General features: G+C 41.8%; 1 protein-coding gene across 1 annotated transcript in view; it reads right to left on the bottom strand.

Moving 5' to 3' along the window:
* The window catches only part of ABHD8 (abhydrolase domain containing 8), a 60,735-nt gene extending 44,801 nt beyond the window's left edge, over positions 1–15,934 (bottom strand). The window contains exon 1 of the mRNA XM_073551337.1: positions 15,660–15,934. The gene's annotated coding sequence lies outside the window, so the exon portion shown is untranslated. The remainder of the gene's footprint in view (positions 1–15,659) is intronic.
* Positions 15,935–17,789: the final 1,855 nt, after the last annotated feature.

Genomic DNA, 17,789 nt, shown 5'->3' with positions numbered 1-17,789 from the left:
AAAAGGATGTGACATGTTCCCTTTAAATATAGTATGGTAACATTATCAGGTCTGAGTAGTTGACCAATGTTCGCATAATTCTCTCCCATACTCTCCCAGGGCATGTGTGCATTTATAATCATCTTAAAGGCATCACAGGATATTTAAAATACACAAGTGATGCCAATTTATGTTTTTTTGCACTGTGAGTCGGTGCCTTACTAATATATACAGCTCTGGCAAAAATTATGAGACCACTGCACAGTTTTATAAAAATCAGCTTCTCTACATGTCTGACAGCCATTCCATTTCAGTGTCAGCTGAATCCCAACCAGAGTACGCCTCATTCTACTTTATGTGCTTCTGATTAGATGATCACCTGAACCAAATCTTATTTAACGAAGGAAAGTATAAAAAACCCTGCTGTGGTGTTCACAATCCTCTTGCAATAGGACAAGTTGGATGGCAAAACAAGTGCTAGTAATATCCCAAAAGAAATAGGAATGAAAAAATAACTTTTAACCATGCCAAAGGAGTTGAAAAGAAAGGTCTTGAGTGAGAAAAAGAAGGGCTCAATTCTGGCTTTACTAGCAGATACATTGATCGTCATGTTGCCTCCATCCTTAAAATTTGTAGGATGGCAGTCCATTACAACAATATCAAGCAGCAGACATTAGGGACAACGAAGCTACAGACCAGCAGAGTCATGTAAAAGTAGAAAAAAGCCTTTCTTCAATGAGAAGCAAAGGAGAGCCAGGCTGAAGTTGCCAAAGACCATAAGGATTGGACCATAGAGGACTGGAGTAAGGTAATCTTCTCTGATGAGTCTAATTTTCAGCTTTGCCCAACACCTGGTCATCTAATGGTTAAACGGAGACCTGGAGAGGCATATAAGCCAGAGTGTCTTGCACCCACTGTGAAATTTGGTGGAGGATCGGTGATGATCTGAGGATGCTTCAGCAAAGCTGGAATTGGGCAGGTTAATCTTTGCGAAGGACGCATGAATCAAGCCGCATACAAGGTTATCCTGGAAAAACAGTTGATTCCTTCAGCTCAGGCAATGTTCTCCAACTCTGAGGACTCTGAGGACTGCCACACAGCTAGGTCAATCAATGTGTAGATGAAGGACCACCACATAAAATCCCTGTCATGGTCAGCCCACTCTCCAGACCTGAACCCCACTGAAAACCTCTGGAATGTAATCAAGAGGAAGATGGATAGTCACAAGACATGAAACAAAGAACTGCTTAAATTTTTGTACCAGGAGTGATATAAGGTCACCCAAAAGCAGTGTGAAAGACTGGTGGGAAGCATGCTGTCACGAATTACCAAGGAGGATATATTTGTATGTCCCACCGCTGCCACCAATTGCCATGTACCCACTTACCAGCACATGGCTTGGGGTTGCACCTGCAAGGGTTAATCTATCTCCACTCACTCAGTCCAGCATCCAACCTCTGTCCTATACTGCAATGGGAGCATAAATCACACCCCGACACAGACCACACACCCCGTTTCATACACATTGCCAACACTCACTGAATACACGGGCGATGAGTCCCAGAAATACTACTACTACTATGTGCCATTCACCAGGAGCACACACTCTAAGGCTATGGATTCTTTAGAGCAACAGGGTTCAGACTTATTTAAATTTTAAGCTTTAATATAAAAGGTACAGTGCTTACAATAAAAAGGATATAAAAATGGAAATAACAAGTGACATGCAAATATGCAAAAACTGATAAAATAAAAGGGAGAAAACTTTGAACTTTGCAGTCTGGTACTCTGTTCCTGAGGGAGGAGGAAATATGAAATGGAGCACATCAGCTGTCCATGCTGCCCTCACATGTGAACCCTTTTTCTTTGTGTGTAGGCCTAATTTATAGATTTACTCAGGGATCAGGTTTATAGACCAGCCTCTCATGTTAATATACTAATTGCTGGTTTGTGACTGGACTATGGTTATTTTACTAATGAATACATTATTTTTCTCTGAAACTCTTAGTGTAACCTTTCTCATAGATGGATAGTGTCATTCTTCAATTTGCATCATTCTTTAATTTGCATCTTTCTTCAAAAGAGCTGGAAGGTGTGAAATGTTTCCATTTTGTGGTTCTCAGTAAAGCCCCCTGGTGAGATTGGAGACAGGAGACTGCCTTCTCAGGATAACATGGGTCATGATCTGTGTAGAGAGCTGCAGTCTAAGGACAGATGTTAATTTACTGCTGGTCATACATCCCATACATATACATATTTCACTACACATGCCAAGATGCATGAAAGCTGTGATTAAAAATCATGGATATTCCATAAAATATTGATTTCTGAACTATTCCTGAGTTAAAACATTAGTATTGTGGTTTCTAAATGATTATGAACTTGTTTTCTTAGCATTATTTGAGGTCTGCAAGCACTGCATTTTTTTGTTATTTTGACCATGTCTCATTTTCTGAAAATACATACAAAATGTAGTGCTTGAAAAAGTGCTGGTATTTAAGGTGGCCACTTGCAAGTAGTTCTCCTATTTGATTCTCCTATGAAGAGTGGCATCATGGGCTCCTCAAAACAACTCTCAAATGATCTGAAAACAAAGATTATTCAGCATAGCTTTTCAGAGGAAGGATACAAAAAGTTGTCTCAGAGATTTAACCTGTCAGTTTCCACTGTGGGGAACATAGTAAGGAAATGGAAGAACACAGGTACAGTTCTTGTTAAGCCCAGAAGTGCCGGGCCAAGAAAAATATCAGAAAGGCAGAGAAGAAGAATGGTGAGAACAGTCAAGGACAATCCACAGACCACCTCCAAAGACCTGCAGCATCATCTTGCTGCAGATGGTGTCACTGTGCATCGGTCAACAATACAGCACACTTTGCACAAGGAGAAGCTGTATGGGAGAGTGATGCGAAAGAAGCTGTTTCTGCAAGCACGCCACAAACAGAGTTGCCTGAGGTATGCAAAAGGACATTTGGACAAGCCAGTTACATTTTGGAAGAAGGTCCTGTGGACTGATGAATCAAAGATTGAGTTGTTTGGTCATACAAAAAGGCGTTATGCATGGAGACTAAAAAACACAGTATTCCAAGAAAAACACTTGCTACCCACAGGAAAATTTGGTGGAGGTTCCATCATGCTTTGGGGCTGGGTGGCCAATGCCAGCATCGGGAATCTTGTTAAAGTTGAGGGTCGCATGGATTCAACTCAGTATCAGCAGATTCTTGACAATAATGTGCAAGAATCAGTGACGAAGTTGAAGTTACGCAGGGGATGGATATTTCAGCAAGACAATGATCCAAAACACCGCTCCAAATCTACTCAGGCATTCATGCAGAGGAACAATTATAATGTTCTGGAATGGCCATCCCAGTCCCCAGACCTGAATATCATTGAACATCTGTGGGATGATTTGAAGCGGGCTGTCCATGCTCGGCGACCATCAAACTTAGCTGAACTGGAATTGTTTTGTAAACAGGAATGGTCACAAATACCTTCATCCAGGATCCAGGAACTCATTAATAGCTACAGGAAGCCACTAGAGGCTGTTATTTTTGCAAAAGGAGGATCTACGAAATATTAATGTCACTTTTATGTTGAGGTGCCCATACTTTTGCACCGGTCAAATTTTGTTTAAATGCAGATTGCACATTTTCTGTTAGTACAATAAACCTCATTTGAATCCAGAAATATAACTGAGCCCATCAGTTATTAGATATATGAAACTGAAATAGCTGTTGCAAAAACCAAAATTGTTATAAAGAAAAAAGGTTAACATTAATAGGGGTGCCCAAACTTTATCATATGACTGTACTTGTCCAGTTTCATCTCTACCTTTCCTAGATAATGTGAGACCATGAAGATCCCTCTACCAGGCCATACTTTCTTACATACCGTACATATGATTTGTGATACATACTGTCTGTTTATTTCCATTGTGTGTATTGGATAAAATGAAAAAAAAAAATGAAGAAAAAAAGACAAATAGGACATAATTTCACACAAAACCTCAAAAGTGGGCCAGACAAAATTGTCGGCACATTTCCAAAATTGTGGGTAAACAACAGTGTTTCAAGCATGTGATGGTCGTTCAAACTCAGATATGGCAAATAACAGGTGTGGGCAATATGAAAATCACACCTGAAACCAAATAAAATGGGGAGAAGTTGACTCAATCTTAGCATTATGTGTCTGTGTGCCTCCCCACCGCTGAGCATCTGCGAAACTGCTGCGCATCAGCCTGGGATGAATGTGTGAGGGAACTTTCACAAAATGGCGGAGTCCCCTTACCACTGAACCTGCCGCACCAGCCCGGGATGAGTCAGATCATCGCCAGACCCCGCTCCACCAGCACTCCTGATCACACCCTACCCCCCGGTAAGCTGAATAATTCGGACTGTAAGACAGACCCTCATTTGAAACATTATTTTTTCCCTATTTTTCTTCTGAAAATTTGGGGTGCGTCTTATGGTCCGGTGCATCTTATTGTCCGAAAAATACGGTAATTGCAATACTTTTCAGGCAGAAATACTACATTTTCTGGACCAATTTCTGGGGTGCTAACACTTTCGGCCAGGACTGTGTATATTTTTTTTTGCGTGACAAAAATCCTTTGTTATTTTTGTTTAAATATTCACTTTCTAGCTAGCCAACTCAATGCATGTGTTTACTTTGAATTCATTTAGCAGGCACTTGGCAGAATGATGCCCTTTATATAACTAATGCCAAGTAAATTGAAAGATAACACATGTGGATGGATGCTGATGGAAAAAGGTGTTGCCATAGTGACTGAATGCAGTAGCTATGGATACAGTTTCCAAGATGTAAGGACCACTTGGTCTGAATTGTTTTTTTTTGTGACCTACTTTATGTCGGAACCAGAAACTCACGACTGAATAGTATAAAAAGCATGGGATTATTATTACTCTCTTAGGTACCATAATATGGCAAGGAGATGCAGAGACCTCATACAATAAACTGACAAGAAGATAAAGTCAATACCTGTATGTCATAATGTCATAGACATGTTAGCCAATAATAGCAGAAGAACTTTACCGCTGATGCTTTACACACATACAATTATTTTCTGTCACTTGCTTCTTACCAATAGTCTATAAATCTGCCACTACGCTCACATACTGTATGCTATTCCTAAAAAAGTATCAACCTTCAGCCTGTTGTAAAAAGTAACTGGATAAATCCAAAATTTCATAAAGCAAAAGGAAGAAAATTATCTAATGAGGTTTTATCTTCAGTAATTGTATAGTGCCAAGATTTATTTTTCAGACACAGGGTAGTCTCAGATATGTCAGAGCTTCATGTGGAAAAACTAATATTAACCCCTTCACTACCAAGGGTGGTTTGCACGTTAACTCCCGGGCCAATTTTTACAATTCTGACCACTGTCCCTTTATGAGGTCATAACTCTGAAACGCTTCCATGGATCTCGGTGATTCTGACATTGTTTTCTCGTGACATATTGTACTTCATGATAGTGGTAAAACTTCATTCAAATAACTTGTGCTTATTTGTGAAAAAAACAGAAATTTGGCGAAAATTTTAAAAATTTCGCAATTTTCCAACTCTGAATTTTTATGCCCTTAAATCACAGAGATACGGCATACAAAAAACTTAATAAGTAACATTTCCCACATGTTTACTTTACATCAGCACAATTTTGGAACCCAAATTTTTTTTGTTAGGAAGTTATAAGGGTTAAAAGTTGACCAGCGATTTCTCATTTTTGCAGCACCATTTTATTTTTACGGACCATATCACATTTGAAGCCACTTTGAGGGGTCTATATGATAGAAAATACCCAAAAGTGACACCATTCTAAAAACTGCACCCCTCAAGGTGCTCAAAACCACATTCAAGAAGTTTATTAACCCTTCAGGTGCTTTACAGGAATTTTTTGATTATTTTAAAAAAAATGAACAATTAACTTTTTTTCACAAAAAAAAATAATTCAGGTTCAATTTTTTTTATTTTACCAAGGGTAACAGGAGAAATTGGGCTGCAAAAGTTATTGTGCAATTTGTCCTGCGTATGCTGATACCTGATATATGGGGGGGAACCACTGTTTCGGTGCATGGCAGAGCTCAGAAGGGAAGGAGCACCGTTTGACTTTTTCAATGCAAAATTGGCTGGAATTCAGATCGGACGCCATGTCACGTTTGGAGAGCCCCTGATGTACCTAAATAGTGGAAACCCCCCACAAGTGACCCCATTTTGGAAACTAGACCCCCAAGGAACTTATTTAGATATGTGGTGAGAACTTTGAACTCACCAGGGCTTCACAGAAGTTTATAACGTACAGCGGTACAATTAAAAAATCATATTTTTTCCACAAAAATGATCTTTTCACCCCCAATTTTTATTTTCCCAAAGGTAACAGGACCCTAAAAGTTATTGTGCAATTTGTCCTGAGTACGCTGAAACCCATATGTGGGTGTAAACAACTATTTGGGCGCATGGCAGGGGTCGGAAGGGAAGCAGCGCCATTTGACTTTTTTGGCTGGAATTGAGATCGGACACCATGTCGCGTTTGGAAAGCCCCTGATGTACCAAAACAGTGGAAACCCCGCACAAATGACTCCATTTTGGAAACTAGACCCCCCCAAGGAACTTATCTAGATGTGTGGTGAGAACTTTGAACCCCCAAGGGCTTCTCAGAAGTTTATAACGTACAGCCGGACAATTAAAAAATCATATTTTTTCCACAAAAATGATCTTTTCACCCCCAATTGTTATTTTTCCAAGGGTAACAGGACCCTAAAAGTTATTGTGTAATTTGTCCTGAGTACGCCGATACCCCAAATGTAGGTGTAAACGACTATTTGGGCGCATGGCAGAGCTCGGAAGGGAAGCAGCACCATTTGACTTTTTTGGCTGGAATTGATATCGGACACCATGTCGCATTTGGAAAGTCCCTGATGTACCAAAACAGTGGAAACCCCCCCACAAATGACACCATTTTGGAAACTAGACCCCCTAAGGAACTTATCTAGATGTGTGGTGAGCACTTTGAACCCCCCAGTGCTTCACAGAAGTTTATAATGCCCGGGCGTGAAAATAAAAAAATCGTATTTTTTCCACAAACATGATCATTTAGTCCCCAATTATTTTATTTTCCCAAGGGTACCAGGAGAAATTGGACCCCAAAAGTTGTTGTCCAATTTGTCCTGAGTACGCTGATACCCCATATGTGGGAGAAAACTACTGTATGGGCACACGTCGGGGCTCGGAAGGGAAGTAGTGACGTTTTGGAATGCAGACTTTGATGGAATGGTCTGCGGGTGTCATGTGCGTTTGGAGAGCCTCTGATGTGCCTAAACTATTCAAACTCCCCACAAGTGACCCCATTTTGGAAACTAGACTACCCACGGAACTTATCTAGATGTGTGGTGAGCACTTTGAACCCCCAAGTGCTTCACAGAAGTTTATAACGTCAGGGCGTGAAAATAAAAAAATCATATTCAGGATTGAGAGTCCTCAGTAGTTGATACCTTTTAATGGCTAACTGAAAAGATGGTAACACATTGCAAGCTTTCGAGACTACTCAGGTCTCTTCATCAGGCTAGACTAATACAAAATCTGAAGTCACATATGAGTCACCTGAGTAGTCTCGAAAGCTTGCAATGTGTTACCATCTTTTCAGTTAGCCATTAAAAGGTATCAACTACTGAGGACTCTCAATCCTGAATATTTTTCTATCCACTGGCTAACACGGTACAAAGATATACATCTTTCCTGTAAAAAAATCATATTTTTTTCCACAAAAATGATATTTTTGCCCCCAATTTTTTATTTTCCTAAGGGTAACAGGAGAAATTGGACCCCAAAAGTTGTTTTGCCAATTGTCCTGAGTAGGCTGATACCCCATATGTGGGGGTAAAACACTGTTTGGGCGCATGGCAGAGCTTGGAAGGGAAGGAGCACCATTTGACTTTTTCAACGCAGAATTGGCTGGAGTTGAGATCAGATGCCATGTTGCATTTGGAAAGCCCCTGATGTGCCCAAACAGTGGAAACCCCCCAATTCTAACTCCAACCCTAACCCCAACACCCCCCTAACCCTAATCTCAGCCCTAACCCTAGCCCTAGCCCTAACCCTAGCCCTAACGGGAAAATGGAAATAAATACATTTTTTTAATTTTATTATTTTTCCCTAACTAAGGGGGTGATAACGGGGGGTTTGATTTACTATTTATAGCGGTTTTTATATTTGGCAGCTGTCACACGCTAAAAGACGCTTTTTATTGTAAAAATAGTTTTTGCATCACCACATATTGAGAGCTATAATTTTTCCATATTTTGACCCACTGAGTCATGTGAGGTCTTATTTTTTGCGGGACGAGTTGACGTTTTTATTGGTATCATTTTTGGGCACGTGACATCTTTTGATCGCTTTTTATTCTGATTTTTGGGATGCAGAATGAACAAAAACCAGCGTTTCATGAATTTCTTTTGGGGGGTGTGCGGTAAAATTGATAAGGCGGTTTTATTCTTTGGGTCAGTATGGTTACAGCGATATCTCATTTATATTGTTTTTTATGTTTTGGCGCTTTTATGCAATGAAAACAATTTTATATAAAAAATAATTATTTTTGCATCGTTTTATTCTGCGAGCTATAACTTTTTTTATTTTTTCGCTGATGATGCTGTGTGGCAGCTCGTTTTTTGCGGGACAAGATGACGTTTTCAGTGGTACCATGGATATTTATATGCATCTTTTTGATCGCGCGTTATTGCACTTTTTGTTCGGCGGTATGATAATAAATCATTATCTTTTGTTTAGTTTTTTATTTTTATTTTTTAAGGGGTTCGCTTAAGGGGTTAACTAATGGGATAGTTTTATAGGGCAGATCGTTACAGACGCGGCGATACCAAATATGTGTACTTTTATTGTTTTTTTTTTTATTTCCAAAAAAATGAATTTATTAAGGAATTTTTTTTTTCTTTTAATTTATTTAGCGATTTTTTAAAAATTATTTTTGCACTTTTTTATTTTTAACTTTATTACATTGTCCCAGGGGGGACATCACTGTCATGTGACAGATCGCTGTGACAGATCAGCAATCTGTCACAGGCACTACACAGGCTTCCTCCTTGCCTGCGCTTTGCAGGCATGAGGAAGCCAGCTCCCTGCAGGCCCCCGAAGGTCCCCGTCGCCATATTGGATCCGGGGACCTGCAGGGAAGGAGCCCCTCGTAGCAGCGCTGCACATTGCGCTGCTGTGGGGGGCTCAGGGAAGCACGGAGGGAGTCCCCTCCCTGCCAATGCTTCCCTTTAACCCCCGGTACACCGCGATCGTGTTTGATCGCGGTGTGCCATGGGTTAAGGTGTCGGGGGTGGTCCGTGACCACCCCTGACACATTGTGCCGGGTGTCAGCTGTGATAATCAGATGACACCCGGCACAATGTGTCAGGGGTGGTCACGGACCACCCCCGACACCTTAACCCATGGCACACCGCGATCAAACACGATCGCGGTGTACCGGGGGTTAAAGGGAAGCATTGGCAGGGAGGGGACTCCCTCCGTGCTTCCCTGAGCCCCCCACAGCAGCGCAATGTGCAGCGCTGCTGCGAGGGGCTCCTTCCCTGCAGGTCCCCGGAGAGCAGCTGATTGCATTAGACGTAATATTCCGTCCATGGGAATTAGGTCTGTTATGAATGAGTCACCGTAGGAGGCAAAAACAGAAATACAAGCTAAGTCCAGAAAACCAGAGAAGTTGGCAACTATCAGATTGCAGACCCCTGAACCTATCAACACAACTAGCAGTAGCCATGGGGGGCTCCTACGATGCCCTAGACCCCTCGATCACAGCCGGAGAATTAAATAGGCCCAAAGAAAGAAAGGGGAAATTTAAACTGCCCCAGAGCAGACCCCAAAGCAATAGGCAGCCTCCAACATATAATGACGGTGAAGCAAGATGAAAACACTAACACAGACAGAAAGATAGACTGAGCAAAGACGGGGCCCAAAACTACCTAGATAGGAAAGGACAGGAAGGCTGCTGTCTGCAATCTGCCAAAACCCTATCAAAGACATAAGCCAACAAGCTGATATGAAAAAGGCCCTGAAGCAGCTAGGCTTCAAAAACTAAATCAGCACTCAAATATTTTCAGAAGACAGAGCTAAAGGAATTCAGCACACCCCAGCAGGGAATGGCAGAATCCAGAAAAACAAAGCAAAACAAAGTCAAAGCACCAATGCAAAAAGCCGAGCAGCAAACTTAGCTTTAGAGGAGCAGGAATTCAGACTGGTCTCCAAGGATCCCACAGAGAAATCACCCGCAGGGCAGAAGGGCGTCGGCAGCCTTATATCCAGTCAGTAACTCCACTCAGCCAGTCATCATCATCAGCCTCAGGTGTTTGATAATCAGGCTCACTACCTTTCTTTACCAGAAGAGGGAGTTCCTCGGGCCTCAGTAGTGAAGGGGAAAATGAACTCACAACATAGATCCCTGGTCACATGGATGGAATATTACGTCCATTGTAGGAAAGGGGTTAATATACAGAACCAGTTAGGAAAATAACATAATGCATAGCAAACTAAAGTAAAATACTTACAGAACCGGTCAACAGTTTGGACACACCTGTTCATAAAATGTTTTTCCTTGTTCCTATTGGGATGTGCACATTGTAGATTCAGACTAAAGGCAGCAAAACCACAAAGGAACAAATATGGAAAGAAACACTTGCGCAACACATGTGATAAATCTTAGATTTCTCAAAGTACCGCCTTTAACCCTCATGACAGCTTTACAAACCTTTTCTCTCAAGCAGTAGTCACATGGAATGGTTTCCAGTGATCAGGTATACTTCGTTAAGAGTTCATTTGTGGAATCACCTGCCGTCAGAAAGTGTTTGTGACTTTCAGGATTGTTTTGTAAATACAGTATTGGTACACAATTCCATACATTGCTGAGCCCTATTTCAAAATACTTTAAAAAACACTCAACTAAGTAAAGAGAAACGACATTCCATCATTACTTTGAAGATCAATCTGGAAAAACTGTTAGAACATTAAAGCTGTCCTGAAGTGCAGTCATAAAAATCATCAAACGCTATGACAAAGGTGGCTCTCATGAAGGCTACTTGCGGAAAGGAAGATGAAGAATTACCTCTGCTGCAGAGGATAAGTTCATCAGCATTACCAGCCTCAGAAACCACAAACTAACAGCACCTCACATAACATCCGTAAAAAATGATTCACATACATCAAGTTTCAGACACATCTCAATTTCAATTGTCTAGACTAGAGTACACTACTATGAGCAGGCCTTTATGGTTAACTTGCTGCAAAGAAGCCCCTACTGAAGAAAAGATTAGTTTGGGCTAAGCAACACAAGGACTGGACATTAGATCATTGAAAATCTGTACTGTGGTCTGATGTGTCAAAATGGAGTTTGAATGCTTTTCAGGTGACATGGTTGGTAATTTATTCCAAATTTAAAGCACATTGACACAGGATGGCCACTAAAGAATTCTGCAGCGATATGCTATCCATCTCGCTTGCACTTAGGGTGACCATTGTGCTGCAACAGGACAATGACATAAAATACATCTTCAGGCTGTGTAAGGGCAATGTGACCAAAGAGGAGAGGGAAGATTGTTGCATCATTTGACATTTTCTTCACAATCAACAAATTTTAAAACAAGTGAGATAGTTTAGGATGTGCTGGATTACAAAGTGAATGCAAAGCAGACAATTGCTCAGCAAGTCTGGGAACTCCTTAAAGACTATCGCAAGCCATTCCAGGTGACGCCAAAGGCGTGTAAAATTGCCATCAGTGTAAAAGAAGGGTTCCTTCAGGTATCTAATGTTTCACAGATATTCCGGTTTGTTTCACATGTTTTTCGTTACTCTTTTTCACGTGTTGTCTTGTAGTTTTGCTTCCTTTAGTCTGATTTCTCAATGTGCACCTTCTAGTAAAAACAAGAAAAAACATTGCATGAACAGGTGTGACCAAACCTTTGAGTGGGACTTTTCCGATTCTAAATATTGCAATCAGAATTAAATCCCTGGATCAACGTCTCATCTCCACTAATCTGGTAACTTATTATTGTCAAGAAACTCTATTAGACCTTTTTAAAAAACAATTAAGAGGATTACGTCTTCTGGCAGAGAGGGTTACATAGTCTCACAGCTCTTACAGTAAAAATTCCAGGTAGACCACGCAGATGATCCCTTTTTGCAGTTCCAGCCCCAGAATGACCTTTGCTATATCAATGTATTGTGATTAAGTCTTCTTCATAATATGTATTTTCCAAACTACAAAGCCTACCAAAAATTATGGAGTCACCATACTGAGAAGACTTTCACCCAGATTTGTTTACTTTGTGATAAATGCACAAATTGTTAGTATGAACCACACAAAGTTCCCGCGTCACCTCTTTGGCCTTTGCAGATTTCTGATTCATTACTGAATATCTCTATGATTGCTTCTCTAGTCCACTGTTTAATATTTGGAAAGGGAAAGGATTTCTCTGGCACTCCAACGAGGTTGGTGAAAAAAATTGTTCCTTTATTCAGACAAAGTGCAGCTAAAAAGAGGGGAGAGGATTAAAAAACCTTACGCGTTTCAGGTGCGATACTGCGCCCTTAGGGCCCCGTCACACAGAGCGACTCACCAGTGATCCCAACAACGATATGAACGTGTCAGGATCGCTGGTGTGTCGCTACATGATCACTGGTGAGCTGTCAAACAGGCAGCTTCACCAGTGATCAGCTCCAGCGACGACAAGCGTGCGCGTCGCTGTGTATCTTAGTTGCCAGCGCGCTGATGCAGGGAGCTGGTAACCAAGGTAAACAGCGGGTTTCTATGTGCCGCACGGCACTTAGAAACCCGCTGTTTACCTTGGATACCAGCTGCCTGCATCAGCGCGCTGGCAACTAAGATACACATCGGGTTTCTAAGCACCGCGGGGCGCTTAGAAACCCACTGTTTACCTTGGTTACAAGCTCCTGCTCGCTGATCGCTGGTCTCCCGCCTGCCACACACAGCGTTGCGTGCTGGCCAGCGGGAGACCAGCGCGATCAGCGATACCCGGCAGGGGGGACGATCGCTGATAGGTGTCACACACAGCGATCTTGCTGGTGAGATCGCTGTTGCGTCACAAAACTTGTGACTCAGCAGCGATCTCGCTAGCGAGATCGCTATGTGTGACGGGGGCTTTAGTCATAAGTATATCAAGAAAACATCTTCCATCAGCGCTGAGTGGTTACATCCCCATAAACCTTACATGGTGGGTCAGTCCTGCAGAAATAGGTGGACTTGGCCAACACCGCCTAATGTGTATAGGCACACTAACCTTACATTGTAATCCTGTTAGATGGTAACATGGTAAATTAGGAAAAAAAATTAAAATAATAATTTTCTGATTGTACACTCCCATGAATCATTTCACCATTAAATGAATCCGCAAATGTACATACTTTACAGGAAAATCCATCTCGAAATACTGCAGATAACAGCACTGAGAAAACGCATCTATTTTGAGGGAGATGAATAAGAGTGGGATTTGGTTAAATATATATAAAGCCAGATATCCAGAATAATGCCCATCGTTACGATTGACTTTTTGTAAGCAGACAACATAGTTAATTTAGAAAAAACATGTCATTTGTGTTGCCAGGGAGTAGGCCGTGCGGGATGTGATGATTCACCTACATATAATCAGTGCTCCCAGACATAGGACTGACCTACAGTACTTATTGAAAAAGAGGTTATGCAGCAAAGCGGACTGGCTTTCATAACACATAAATATGTCTTGAGACTCTTGATATCTATCTTTCTCATATCTGCCCATCTTCCTCATAGCTAATATCTTCTAAGTATCCATCTATCTATCTATCTATTTATCTATCTATCTATCTATCCTTCTACCTATCTATCTAGCCATCTGTCTATCTATCTATCCTTCTATCTATCTGTCTATCATTCTATCTATCTATCTATCTCATCTATCTATAACCTTTCCTATCTACCCTTCTATCTATCCATCTATATGTCTATCATTCTATCCATCTATCTATCCATCTATTATCATCTATCTATCTATCTATTTATTTATCTATCATCATCTATCTATCCATCTATTTATCCTTGTATCTATTATCTATCTATTTATCTATCATTATCTATCTATCATCATCATCTATTTATCTATCTATCTCATAACTATCTATCTATTATCTTTCTATCTATTTCTTTCATTCATATCTATCTTAAACCTTGTATTCAATACTGTTGCATAATGTCTATGAGTGACTAATCTCAGACAAGTCTTTGCCTTCCATCCAATATTTGGTCAGAAGAGGCCATCACCCACTGTTCAAGGTAAGCTATGGGATTTTACATACTTCAGTACATCATGTAATGATCTAGAGAACTTCCAAAAGAATAATTGGTGTCAAGTTTAAAAGATACTATTGGGCTGACACCAAATATTCCTAACACTATTCCAGCATTTCTAGCTAGAATTCCATATGTTTGATGGAAGTTTCCTACAATGCCACTCCTTGATATACCACAACTCAAGCCTTGCACATACTATACAAACTAATCTGCATCTATGTGCCAAAATGAGTGAGACTGTCCATGGACCCTCCACAACAGATGTCATATTTACACTGCTACAGTCTATTCTTCATTTGCCCGTGGTGACACCATCATTGCCATCTGACCTGATACCACGCTGTACCAAAGATCTGTAACATGAATGCATTTGTCTTGCATTTATTGTACCCCGTTATTGTTATCATCCGTCCTTGCTGTCCTGCAAAGCCCCTTAGGGCCTGCAGCACAGCCAGTGCAATTTTCAGTCTTTCCTTCCCAGGCTGCAAAACAACCTGCCCACATCTCCCCACTAGGGATACAGATGCTTGCATCTGCTCTTACTACAGAAGTTATACAGTGTTAATGCTCCTTGTTAGACATGCTTATTTATATGAGACCACACATCCATGTCTCTGATGTACCTGCATGTAGCCTGCAGAGTAGTGCCATGTTATCTTCTTTGCATTATTGCAGAAATCCCCTTTAGTGGCCTGCATATTAAATGACTGCGCAGTCTGTTTACGCTGTGTATGATGTATTGTACTCCAAATTATAGCCAACTCTTCTATAATAGTGGGGGGAGTGGAGCCTGCTCAGTATCTGCAGCACTCACCAATAAACACATTGAATATGTATATTGCAACATGCTGCAACCAAGGATAAAAGAGCAATAGTCAGAATGTATTACTCAGAAGGATAAAACACCCTTTATCATATCATTCACGGTGCTGAAGAAGAGATGTTCTCAGCATTTAATGCATGACTGTGTATTTATTCCTGGAGAATCCATTCTGCATCATCTAGAAACAGCTCAATGACACCTACAATGAACCAAACACTATTACTCGCCATAACACTCTTGTGAGAACAGTGCAGCGACTACTACACAATAACACAACAATCTGACAGATGCTTCCAGGAGCAGCAGCATGTCACAACAGGCATGATTAGTCAGGGAACATGATAGTAGTGGCATTTGTTATGGCCAGGGGCGTGAGACTGTGCGAGGAAAGGGTTAACGCTGGCCATGATCCAGCTCAAACACAACAACCAGCCCCATTCTCCTGCCTGTGGGAGACATTGATAGAAGCTAATATAAACCTGGATGGGGATCGCTTACCTCATTTATTGTCACGATTTTTGGTGCTTCTGAATTGGATTTGTTTGCAGACAAGGATCAGGATGAAGGATGGATAAAGAGAGAAAATCCTGCAGTGCCAATCTGCTCCTGAGGCTAATTCCCTTATCCTGCACCCAATGTCTGTGTCTACAGCCACATGGTGACCTGATCAGCTGAAGGCAGCTGCTTGTCTCCCATCTACACCCCCTACAGATGGAACCCTTCTCCTGCCCCCCTACATGCTGTTGCCATACAGAATGCCACTGTACCCCTCCTTAGAGGTGTGTGCGCAGCGAGCCCAGAGGATGAGGCTCCTATCAGCAAGCACTGCAGGCAGGAGCCATCCTCCAATAGGAGAAGGAAAGGAGAGTAACTTAGTAACAGTGCTGCGTCCTGTCATTACAATGGGATGTGACAGTTAACTCTTCCACTGCTTACCTGTCAGTAACGACTCTTCCGGATATATGGATTACAGCACAATTATTCTGCACGAAAGTATCATATTATAATAACTAAAGACCCAGGTGGCAAACAAACCTGAGGAGATAAGTAACCCCATGATGGCTGCTTCTACTGACCACATTTAATAACTGCTGCCTGCAATATAGCATTGCTAATCCAGTAACCAGTTCTCCTAACCATCAGCCAACTGAGAGAAACTATCATTTGATGTGGCTACAACTATAAAACGAACCAAATGAAAAATAACAGAAGGGTCAAGGGTCATGGTGTTCACCCCATATTTTAAAATAGCATTGGTGGCGGTGAATCAACCAACATGCGCCCGAAAATCCCCAAAAATAGGGTGAGCTAGGGAAAAGTGAGACAAGCAGTAAAAGCAACAAATAAACAGCAGTATCATACATGATGCATTAATAGCACGACGTAACAGTCATCGGTCGCGGCGTATCAAACACAGAAGTCAAATTGGATGTCAAAATATATGGTGCTCCATGTGAGCACATATGAACACATTACCATGTGTGTGCGGCATCAAAGCACAAAGAGTGGAGCGCACACCCTCCTAAACATGTCTGGAAAACAGGTACTCAAATATGATTACTGTATGTTAAATAAATTAAAAGGAAATGACTCCCAAAATGGGGTCTTGTCTCGGCCACTTCATTCTTGCTGTCTATCCTTTCTAGCTCTAAAGGAAGCCCAAGTAGTTCTAAATTGCTCACCATTTCTCTAGCTATACATACACATGAGATAGCGATCAGGAAGCTTTCTTTGGGGTACGTGCACACGCTGCGGATTGGCGTGCGGATTGGTGTGTGGATTTGGCCACGCGGATTTTATAAAATCCGCAGGTAAATCTGCAGGTCAAAAGACCTGCGGTTTTACCTGCGGATTGCTCTGCGGTTCTGCCCTGCGGTTTTTCATCTCCACAATGGAGGAGATGGTAAACCGCAGCGGAATCCACAGAAAGAATTGACATGTCAATTCTTTCTGTGGTTTCAAAACCGCAGGAAAACCGCGCGAAAAAATCCGCACCGTCTGCACTGCGGTTTTTTATTCCCATAGGGAATAATGGTACTGTACACCGCAGCAAAAACTGCTGCGGACCCACAGCGGGCAAATCCACTGCGGAACCGCAGCAGAATCCGCAGCGTGTGCACACACCCTTGCTCCTCTACAAATATGTATGTTCACGTGTGGCAAGGACACTCATGGAGAGGAAGTTGACCACTACTCAGACACTTCCAAAAGTGTTTATCTTGTGAGAGAACACAGGAGTCCAACATGCCTGGGTCTTTCTTTCTGCCAGACCCTGGGGACAGCATGGCTGCCCCAATTACCATTATATTTCCATGTGAACTGGCCTAATCTTATGTGACGTGTATGATCAGCTCCGATATTGAATGTGGCAATGAAAGGCAGGTCACTTGTGTTAAAGGGGCTATCCAGGACTATACATAAAATGTACCTAAGCACTAACAGGCAGGTAATTGCAACTTACCTGCCTGTTGTGCATGGCGCCTTTATTCCCCGGCATAGGGCGGTCACAGGCACTGCTGCCGTGGATGCAGAAGCCTCTGCTGACATCACATCTACAGAGCGGAGGCTTGTTTTCTGCTCCACTTCGCTCCGGGTGTGACCTCCGAGGTCATTCTGATTGACAGCCGG

Source organism: Dendrobates tinctorius, unplaced genomic scaffold, assembly GCF_039654945.1.
Source record: "Dendrobates tinctorius isolate UK_male_01 unplaced genomic scaffold, ASM3965494v1 ptg000175l, whole genome shotgun sequence".
In the NCBI taxonomy this organism is placed as follows: domain Eukaryota; kingdom Metazoa; phylum Chordata; class Amphibia; order Anura; family Dendrobatidae; genus Dendrobates; species Dendrobates tinctorius.
This window is presented reverse-complemented; position numbering and strand designations above follow the sequence as displayed.